General features: G+C 35.4%; 1 long non-coding RNA gene across 1 annotated transcript; it reads right to left on the minus strand.

The window, feature by feature from the left end:
* Positions 1 to 2115: 2115 nt before the first annotated feature.
* Positions 2116 to 5087, minus strand: LOC148766319 (uncharacterized). Its single transcript, XR_016034826.1, has 3 exons — positions 4982 to 5087; positions 4652 to 4716; positions 2116 to 4554 (listed from the first exon to the last, which is right to left on the minus strand). It is a non-coding gene; the product is annotated as an uncharacterized LOC148766319 (long non-coding RNA).
* Positions 5088 to 9453: the final 4366 nt, after the last annotated feature.

The following is a 9453-nucleotide window of genomic DNA, read 5'->3' on the forward strand; positions in this document are numbered from 1 at the left end:
TGTAATAAAATTAAATTAATTTGTGGCCTTGAACTAATAAACTCCTTTATGTGGTTTTGAACTAATAAAAAAATGGGCTTGCATATAACGACCGCCAAGTTTTAATCATAATATTTTATGTTGTACTATAAACATGAAAAAATATATAAATTTACATAAAATGAAAGAATAAAAATAATATCGTAAGCCAAAATTCTTATTTACAAAAATTGGTACGTTTGGGGGAGGCCACAACTCCTCTACTCCTAAGTTCAGCTTCTTACATTAAGAAAGTCGGGGTTGTCTACGGTCCGAGAGGGTTTGTACTACTCGGACACAAATGATTTAATCTGATGCGTAGAAAATATTTAGTAAAAATTTATAGTCGTTGATTTAAAGTACGAACTAGTACGATTCAGTACGAACCTATGAATTTATCAATTAAAGTACGAACCCAGTAAAAATAGATCGTACACAGGTCGTAACCTTACATAATTAAACCAGAGAATTAAAAGTAAGGTTAACTGCACTTTGCCCCTAACTTTGGTCGTTTTTGGTCTTCGACCCCCAAGTAAAAAAAATTCCACGATCATACCTCGACTTACTAATTTCTCGCACCGATAACTAAAAAGTCTATTTTTTACAACAAAAAAAAAAAAACCAATTCAACACCAATTTAATAATTTAAACCCCAATTTAGACCAAATTTCACCAATTAACCAATTTTTTACCATAATTTCAATTTTAACCCCAATTTTGACCCGCCACCACCAGAGACCGCCAGAGAACCACGACATTAACTCTTTTTTTTTTTTTTTGAAAAATTTCTTTTTGTCTGAAATATTTTTCCGGTAGGTCAACCGCAGGGTTTCCGGCATTGAATTTTTTTTTTTGTAATTTTTTTTTCTTAAAAAAAATAATTTAATTAATATTACTGTATTGACTGCTAAATTACAGTCTCCAACAGTTATTGAACTGTCGGAGAGAGTAATTTAACTGTTAATTAATATTTTTTTTTCTTAAAAAATATATTAATTAATATTACTATCTGCTAAATTACTGTCTCCAGCAGTTATTTAACTGTCGGAGACAGTAATTTAACTGTTAATTGACTCTTTTTTTTTTAAATATTTTAATTTATACTAGTTTCTTGACTGCTAAATTACTATCTCCACCGGTAATTTAACTGTCGCATACAGTAATTTAACTGTTAATTGACTTTTTTTTTGAAATTTTATTTTTTTCTTAAAAAAATATTTTAATTAATATTATTGTTTTGGCTCAAAATTACTGTTTCCAATAGTAATTTAACTGTCTGAGATAGTAATATTACTATATTAATTAATTTTATCATCTTGGCCTGCATTATTGCTGTCTTCAACTGTAATATTACTGTCTCCGACCGTAATACTACTGTCTCATGCAATAATATCAATGTTTGGGACAGTAATATTAGTAATATTACTGTTCGGAAAAATAATATTCATAATATTACTGTCCGAAATAGTAATATTATTGTCTGAAACTGTAATATTACTATATGAGACAGTAATATTAATTAAAATATTTTTCTCTAACAAAAAAAGTTAAAAAAAAATCAAAAAAAATAAGTCAACATCGGAGAACGACGGTCAATTGCGGTTGATCGGCCGAAAAATAAAACTAAGAAAAGAAAAAAAAAATCAACGCCGGAGAAACCCCCCCCCCCCCCCCACCCAGTCAACGCCAGAATCTGGCCGGAAAAAAAAAATTCAGAAAAAGTTTATTTTCGAAAAAAAAAATATTTTTTCAAAAAATTATTAAAATGGGGGTTAATGTGATATATTTGTTTAAATCCAGGGTCAATATTTAATATTAAGGAAGTTAGAGTATAATGGATGGAGTTGATAAAAAATATATTATGGAGGGTATTTTGGAGTAAATACATGGGGATAAATTTATTTGAAAGATTGTTGTTTTTGTGGACCAATGTGCATTTAAGTCCTTTGTCATGTCCCTTTTTGCCATTTGCCCTAATTATTAATCATTATTAATTGTTACTTAAGTTTTAGTAATAGGGTTTTTTATGTAATTTCACTTATAAGGTAGGTATTAGTGGCGGATCCAGCATAAAAACTCAGGGTATGCCGCATAGAAAAATAAATTAAATAATAACAATGTTTCAATTACAACTCAGATTAAAAATGTATTTATAGTCCAAGCGTAAATGCATTATCCTCTTACTCATCGCTTGAAAGCGCTTGATAATATCTAGATCATCGACTGTAATAAACACTTCTTTTTCCACAAATGCCACCAAGCAATCATTAAGCCATGGATTTGCCATTCGATTTCTCTACTCATTCTTCACATATTTCATGCCAGAAAATACTCGCTCAACACTTGCCGTGGCCACCGGTAATGACAAAGCTAGCTTCAAAAGTGTGTACACCAATCCAAATGTCTTGTGTTTTTTTGTACGAACAAGAGTCCTACATAGATCCGATATACCCTTCAACTTGGAAAAATTATCGTCCATCTTGACACACTCAATATAAGTCTCAAGTTGGCTAGACAACTCCTTATCACTAACATCCTCAAAGTCATTTGGGTAGAATCTTGCCAACCTCACAAGTGATTTAATGTCAAAATCTTGAAAAGAAGAATAAGGATTCAAACATGCTACACAATTCAACAACTCAACATTTTCCGGTGTAAATCGACCCAACTCTTTCATTACAAAATCTATGACATGTAAAAACCAATCATTCTTGTTATAATTGAGATTTGACAATAACGGAGCTAGTCTTTTGGATTTATTACCTTTCACATACCTTGACTCCATGTTGGACACATCAATTTCAAGATTACCACAAGAATCCACCATTTTTTTATAAAATGCTTCCCACCCATTATCTCTTATTTGTTGAAGCCTTTTCTTACTTACTTGGACAAGTTGCATGGCGGTCACAATATCTTGATCTCCCTTTTGTAATGCTTGAGACAAATCATTTGTCAACGACAAAACCTCAACCATTAAGTGCAACATAAAAACAAATCCAAAAGTTTGCAGACAAATAATAAACTTTTTGGTTCACTCTTTGAATATCTATCACTTTTCAAATCTTCAAGCACTACAATAATGGGAGTAAACAAATCAACCAACCTACTAAGAGTCTGAAAGTAAGATCCCCACCGTGTATTACCCGCTCTTGCGATAGACAACTCTTGGTTCAAGCCGGTACCCATTTCCACCAACTAATCCTCAATTAGATTTGCAAAATGAGCAACTTATTTTTTTCGAAGCAAAGATTGTCGTTTGTTAGAAGACCGTAGAAAATTTACAATACAAGACACTTCAAGGAAAAACCAATCAACATCTTCATGCATCCGAGGCATTGAAACAAGAGCCAATTGAAGTTGGTCAGCAAAACAATGCACCTAATAGGCTTGTGGATTCTCTTTTTGAATCAAGATTTTTAATCCACCAAATTGACCTTTCATGTTACTTGCTCCATCATATCCTTGTCCTCGAATTTTAGATATACCAATCCAAATCCCGACAACAAAGTTTCAAGAGCATCTTTAAGCACTTTCGCACTTGTATCCTCAACATGAACAATGCCAATAAATCGTTCGACAATAAATCCTCTATCATCAATAAAACGCAAAACTACTGCCATTTGTTCTTTACCAGAGCAATCACCGGACTCATCAACAAGAACACTAAATAAACCATCTCCAATTTCTTCAACTATTTTTTTAACAGTTTCAACGGCACATGCATTTGCAAGTTCTTTTTGAATAACAGGAGAAGTCATCTTACAATTTCCTCCACCACTTTTAAATGCTTCTGCTATTTTCTCATCGTTTCTCCCCAATGCTTCGATAAATTCTAGAAAATGGCCCTTATAAATAGAATTTTCCCCCTCATTATGTGTCCTAAACGCAATTCTATCTCTGACAAGAAACTTGACTGCTTCAAGTGATGCTTTTACACGAACAAGATAATCAGCTTCTGCTTTTGTACTATGCTTTACAAATTAAGACTCAATACTTTGATTTTTCTTCATAAGATTCGCACATGCTTTGACACAATTTCTATGATGACTATTGAGTTCACCAACATGTGTATTCAACTTATTTTTTAGATTCCAACACCTAAACCTTCCATCACAAATGCAGAATTACTAGTACCATTGTAGCATAAATAACATGGCAAACAAAACACAACTTCTTTTCTATACTATATTCCAACTAGTCATTGTATTTATACCAACTATTATTAAAAGAACGATTCATTTTCCCAATTTTTCTAGGAGGATATTCTGTCATATAGGGTATTGTAGGTCGATTTACAAGATAATTAAGAATTGGATTTTTTTTTTGCCAGGATCCAACTCCAAATATTCCCCCTTATTGAATACCTTATTTGAAGATGGTGGATCACTTGATGAAGGAGTAGAAGAAGGTTCTCCGGATGGTCCCTCAGTTGTAGAAAGAATCGGAGAGGCTTCAATTGTTGATTCATTTCCGATAGTAGAATTATTAGACTCCGAAAATTGAGGGATAGGCGTAAAGAACTTGAACAACATACTGTAAAATAAATTAAATAAAATCAATTAAACAATTCGATTGATGGTGCACAAATTATCTGAAAAATCATAAAAATTGAAATTTAAAGTCTAATTACCTCTAATCGGCTCCTAAAGTTTCAACAACAGACTTGACTTCTCGCTGAAATTCGGTGACGACCACCTGAGACAATAGCCGTAAACCACCAAATCGGTTGTGAATTAACAATTTTACCTCTTTATCAATTGAAACCCTAGCTCCCTTTTCTTTGATTTGCTTTCAATTTCACGGGATTCCCTTTATTGAATTAGAAAATCCACTGAATTATATGTTGTCTCCCACAAATTCCAGAAGATAGGAATAATTTTGGGGAAAATAAAAGAGGGGGTTTTGGAGAAAAAAAAAGTTTTGAAGAAAAACAAAATCGGTTGTCAATTAATAATTTTACCTCTTCATCAATTGAAACCCTAGCTCCCCTTTCCTTTGACTTGCTTTCAATTTCTCGGGATTCCCTTTATCAAATTCGAAAATCCACTGAAATACATGTTGTCTCCCACAAATTCCAGAAGATAGGAATAATTTTGGGGAAAATAAAAGAGGGGGTTTTGTAGAAAAAAAAGTTTTAAAGAAAAAAAAAAGTGTTGGGGGAGGTGCTTATCGTGGGAAGAAGAATTTTTGAGCAAAAAAAAAAATCTGATTTGGGAATGGGAGGGCACGAAAATTGAGGAAAAAAATCACAAATAATAATAATAAAAAAAAAGGTCAGCATAAAAGAGGGGGTTTTGGAGAAAAAAAAGTTTTGAAGAAAAAAAAATCTGTTGTCAATTAATAATTTTACCTCTCCATCAATTGAATCCCTAGCTCCCCTTTCCTTTGACTTGCTTTCAATTTCTCGGGATTCCCTTTATCAAATTCGAAAATCCACTAAAATATATGTTGTCTCCCACAAATTCCAGAAGATAGGAATAATTTTGGGGAAAATAAAAGAGGGGGTTTTGGAGAAAAAAAAGTTTTAAAGAAAAAAAAAAAGTGTTGGGGGAGGTGCTAATCGTGGGAAGAAGAATTTTTCAGCGAAAAAACAAAATCTGATTTGGGAATGGGAGGGCACAAAATTGAGGAAAAAAATCACAAAAAAAAAAAAAAAGGTCAGCATAAATCAGCCCTGCTTTTGTAGGGGTCAAACCCTTGACCTCATAATATAAATAAGATTACTTTAACACTGAGGTATTCAATACTATATGAATGTAAATAATTTTGTTTTTATATTCTTGGTGGTCCATGGCCACCCCCTAGATGGGCCCCTGATAGGTATCGTACTTTTTCATGGGGTTCGTACAAATCATACGTGTCATATTTTTGTTGGTTGATTTTCAATCGTTGGGTCCGAGTAGTACAACTCATCTCGGACCCTAAATCAATCGGGACTCTCTGTTGGTTTAATTTCTATTTCCCTAAATTTTATATAGTTTTTGTAATTTAATTTATAATATATATGAATAATTTAGGGGCAATTTTTTTTTTGGTGTAGTTTAATATGTAGTTTTTAAAATGGTGCTGTTTTGGGAAGAGTTACGTAATTGGGGTTGACCGCCACCCACAACGGCGGCACCGGCAGGAGGCGCCACCGCCGGCGGCGGCACCAAGTGAAGACGCCAGCTACAACGGCAACAAGGCTGGAGACGCCGCCACCGGTGGCGTCTTCTACCTATTTTCAAAATTATTAATATTTTACTTTTTTTAATTTTTTAATATTTTAATATTTTCTGATTTTTTTAATATTTTAATATTTTATAATTTTAATATATAGACGGTCCAGATTGCACTGTGAAATTTGATCCGATGGCCCAGATCAAGACTGCCCACCTCGGGGACTGTGCCTTGATCAGGAGACGCCGTTGACAACGGCGTCTTGTAAAGACGCCACCGACAACGGCGTCCCCACTCTCTCTCCTCCCCCACATTTCTTCTTCCTGAGCTGCTACTCCTCCTCTCTCTTCTCTCTGTTAAACTTCAAAAACAAAAAACCAAATTTAGTTTTCAAATTAAAAATAAAATATATAATTACCTCCAGCTGCCGCCGACGCCGCCTGGCCGCCGCTGCCTCCCTCGTCGTCGTCTCCCCGCCGTCGTCTCCCCCGCCACCGGTGCTCCAGTAGCCGCCGCCGGTGCTCCGTGGTCGTGGCCGGTGGTTCTCTTCACCCAACCAAGGTAATATTTTATTATTATTGTAAATAATTTAAAAAGAAAAAAATTATTATTATAATTTTTTATTATGTTCAATTTTTTTAATTAATTATTGTAAATACATGTGATTAGTGTTCATGTGGGTAGTTAGTTAGTTAGTTAGTTAGTTAGTAGTTTATTTATTTTGGGTAAATTACAAATACCCCCCTGAGGTATGGTTAAATTACAAAAACCCCCCTCTTGTTTGGATAATTACATCTACCTTTATGGTGCCAAATTCAACAGTCATCTAGATTCCGTGAAATGTGCTCTAGTTTGTACTCTTTGTGTAAAAAATACAGTTTTCGATGCACCACAAACTGATATATACAAGCTAAAAATCACATATTATGGTCATCTTGCTTCATAATGTAGAGTTTGAATGGGATAAAACAGGTACAAAAGTGATAATATTCCATATAATCTCGAAGATTCCACTAAATTTGATGAGTTGAGGGGGGTGGTTGTAATTATCCAAACAAGAGGGGTGTTTTTGTAATTTGGTCATACCTCAGGGGGGTGTTTGTAATTTACCCATTTATTTTATACTTGGTATTAGTACTATTTATATTTTATAAGCATGTGCAAAAAGTTTTTTTTGGTGTTGTTTTGTAAAAGAGTAGCTAAAATGGTGTTGTAAAAACATGGGGCAATTAAATTAAATTAACTAATTATTTTTTTGGTATGCTTAATTAAATTATTATTTTTTAACTAATGTGCTTCATTATTAATTAATCTGGATTGATGAGTTAATTATCTCCTTAATCTTTTGAAGATTGATGGCGGATAAAAATAATGTCAAAGTGTACGTGTACTTTGGAGGTCACATAATTCCCGATGATTGGGTAGTGAAATATAGTATTGCCCACAAAACAGCATTTCGAATTAAACGTGACTCGTCCTTTGCACATTTTCTGTTAAAGTTGTATCAACGTCTAGATGTCGATGTTAATCAGTTTGGACTAAGAGTGTGTTGCAAATCTTACGTTTATAATGGAGAAAAAATGAAGGAGATGATTACCGAGATAACAACAGATGAAGATTTACAAATGTATATCGATCCGGACGAAGGGAATGAGGCTATCGAAGTATTTGTTGAGATTGAACCGAAGTACATTGATAGTGCCCCACCACAAGTGAGCGTAGAGGCATTTGATTTGAATGAACCATATTTCTCACAACCACAGGTGACTCCGGATTTTCTGGCGGCGACACAAGGCATCCCTAACTATTGTGAGACTAGTGGAGCGAAAGAGGTGCACAGAGATCCCTATACAATTAACTATGGTAGTTTAGGGGGATTTGTTGGTGAGTTGAGTTCCCCGAGACGGAGCATTTTCGAAGATGATGACCATATAGGTGACTCCGTTGGGCCGAACAGTCCTGTGAATTCCGAACCATCCGATGACGGAGACGGCGACAATGAAGATGAAGACGTACAAGATGATGTTCCGGTGATGTGGTTGCAGCACAACGAGGCGGAAGCAAAGGAACAACCGACGTTGTATGAGTCAATCCCATTTTTCTCGATGTCGTTTCCAGAAGTGGCGGCAGATTCAGTTGATGTTGGAAGGGGCCGATATGATAAGTTTTACGATAGCGATCGAGGTATTCTTCAGGTCGGGATGGTGTTTGAGGAAAAAAAACGCCTTTGCGCCGCGGTGAGAGACCATTCGATTCGATTCGCTAAACGGGAATTCACAGTTGTCGAAAGTAAGCCGAAGCTATGGAGTGTCAAGCGCAAGCATAGCACACCTAAAAGGCCTTGTAGATGGTCGTTGCGGGGAATTGAAAAATCGGGCAAAGGATTCTTCCTTATAACGAGATATGGTGGGCCCCACAGTTGCATAATGGATGAAATGTCGAATGAACACAAGAATTTTGACAGGAACTACATTGCTTCCTTATTGGTTCAGTCCGTTCGAGATGACCCAGCTTGCAAAATAACACAAGCACAGAATATTGTGAGGTCTCAATTAGGATTTCAACTTTCGAAGATGCAAGCTTGCTATGGTTTGAAGCGTTGCAGAGATAACTTGTTCGGGAGTTGGGATTCCTCAGTGAACAAATTGCCCAAGTTTATGAAGGCACTCCATAGAACGAACCCGGGTACGACAATTGAGTGGGTTTTCAAACCAACAGACATTCCAACACGGAAGATGATCAAGTACTTCTTTTGGGCCTTCAAGCCATGCTTGGATGGATTCAAGTTCTGTCGAAAAGTTATTAGTGTGGATGGAACTCATCTCTACACGAAGTACAAGCACAAGTTACTAATTGCCGTTTGTTTGGACGCCAATAACCAAGTGCTACCACTAGCATTTTCTCTTGTTGATAATGAAACCACGGCGGCTTGGAGGTGGTTTTTTCAAATGCTACACAGACATCTAATTTCTCAAATTCCAGATGGAGAAAGCGTTTGTGTAATTTCAGATCGAGTTCCGGGAATTTTACGAGCTTTAGCGGAGTTGCCCGAATTTGCTCCCCCTAATGTTTGTGGTTATTTAACAATATATTAAAAAAAAACAAATTTCTAGTTTACATGGATGCCTTATAGTGAACTAGATCTTGAGTTTGGCGCTTTACTTGAGTATCCAGAGATAGTGCATCCACAGCTTTGGTTGTCGAGTTGTCCCCTTATATTTTACGAGAGAGTTGAGATGCATCGTCCGTATAGGGTGCTACATCAGTTTGGGA

The sequence above is a fragment of the Erythranthe guttata genome, chromosome 12 (genome assembly GCF_056151865.1).
Source record: "Erythranthe guttata isolate IM_541 chromosome 12, IM_541, whole genome shotgun sequence".
NCBI classification, from domain to species: Eukaryota; Viridiplantae; Streptophyta; class Magnoliopsida; order Lamiales; family Phrymaceae; genus Erythranthe; species Erythranthe guttata.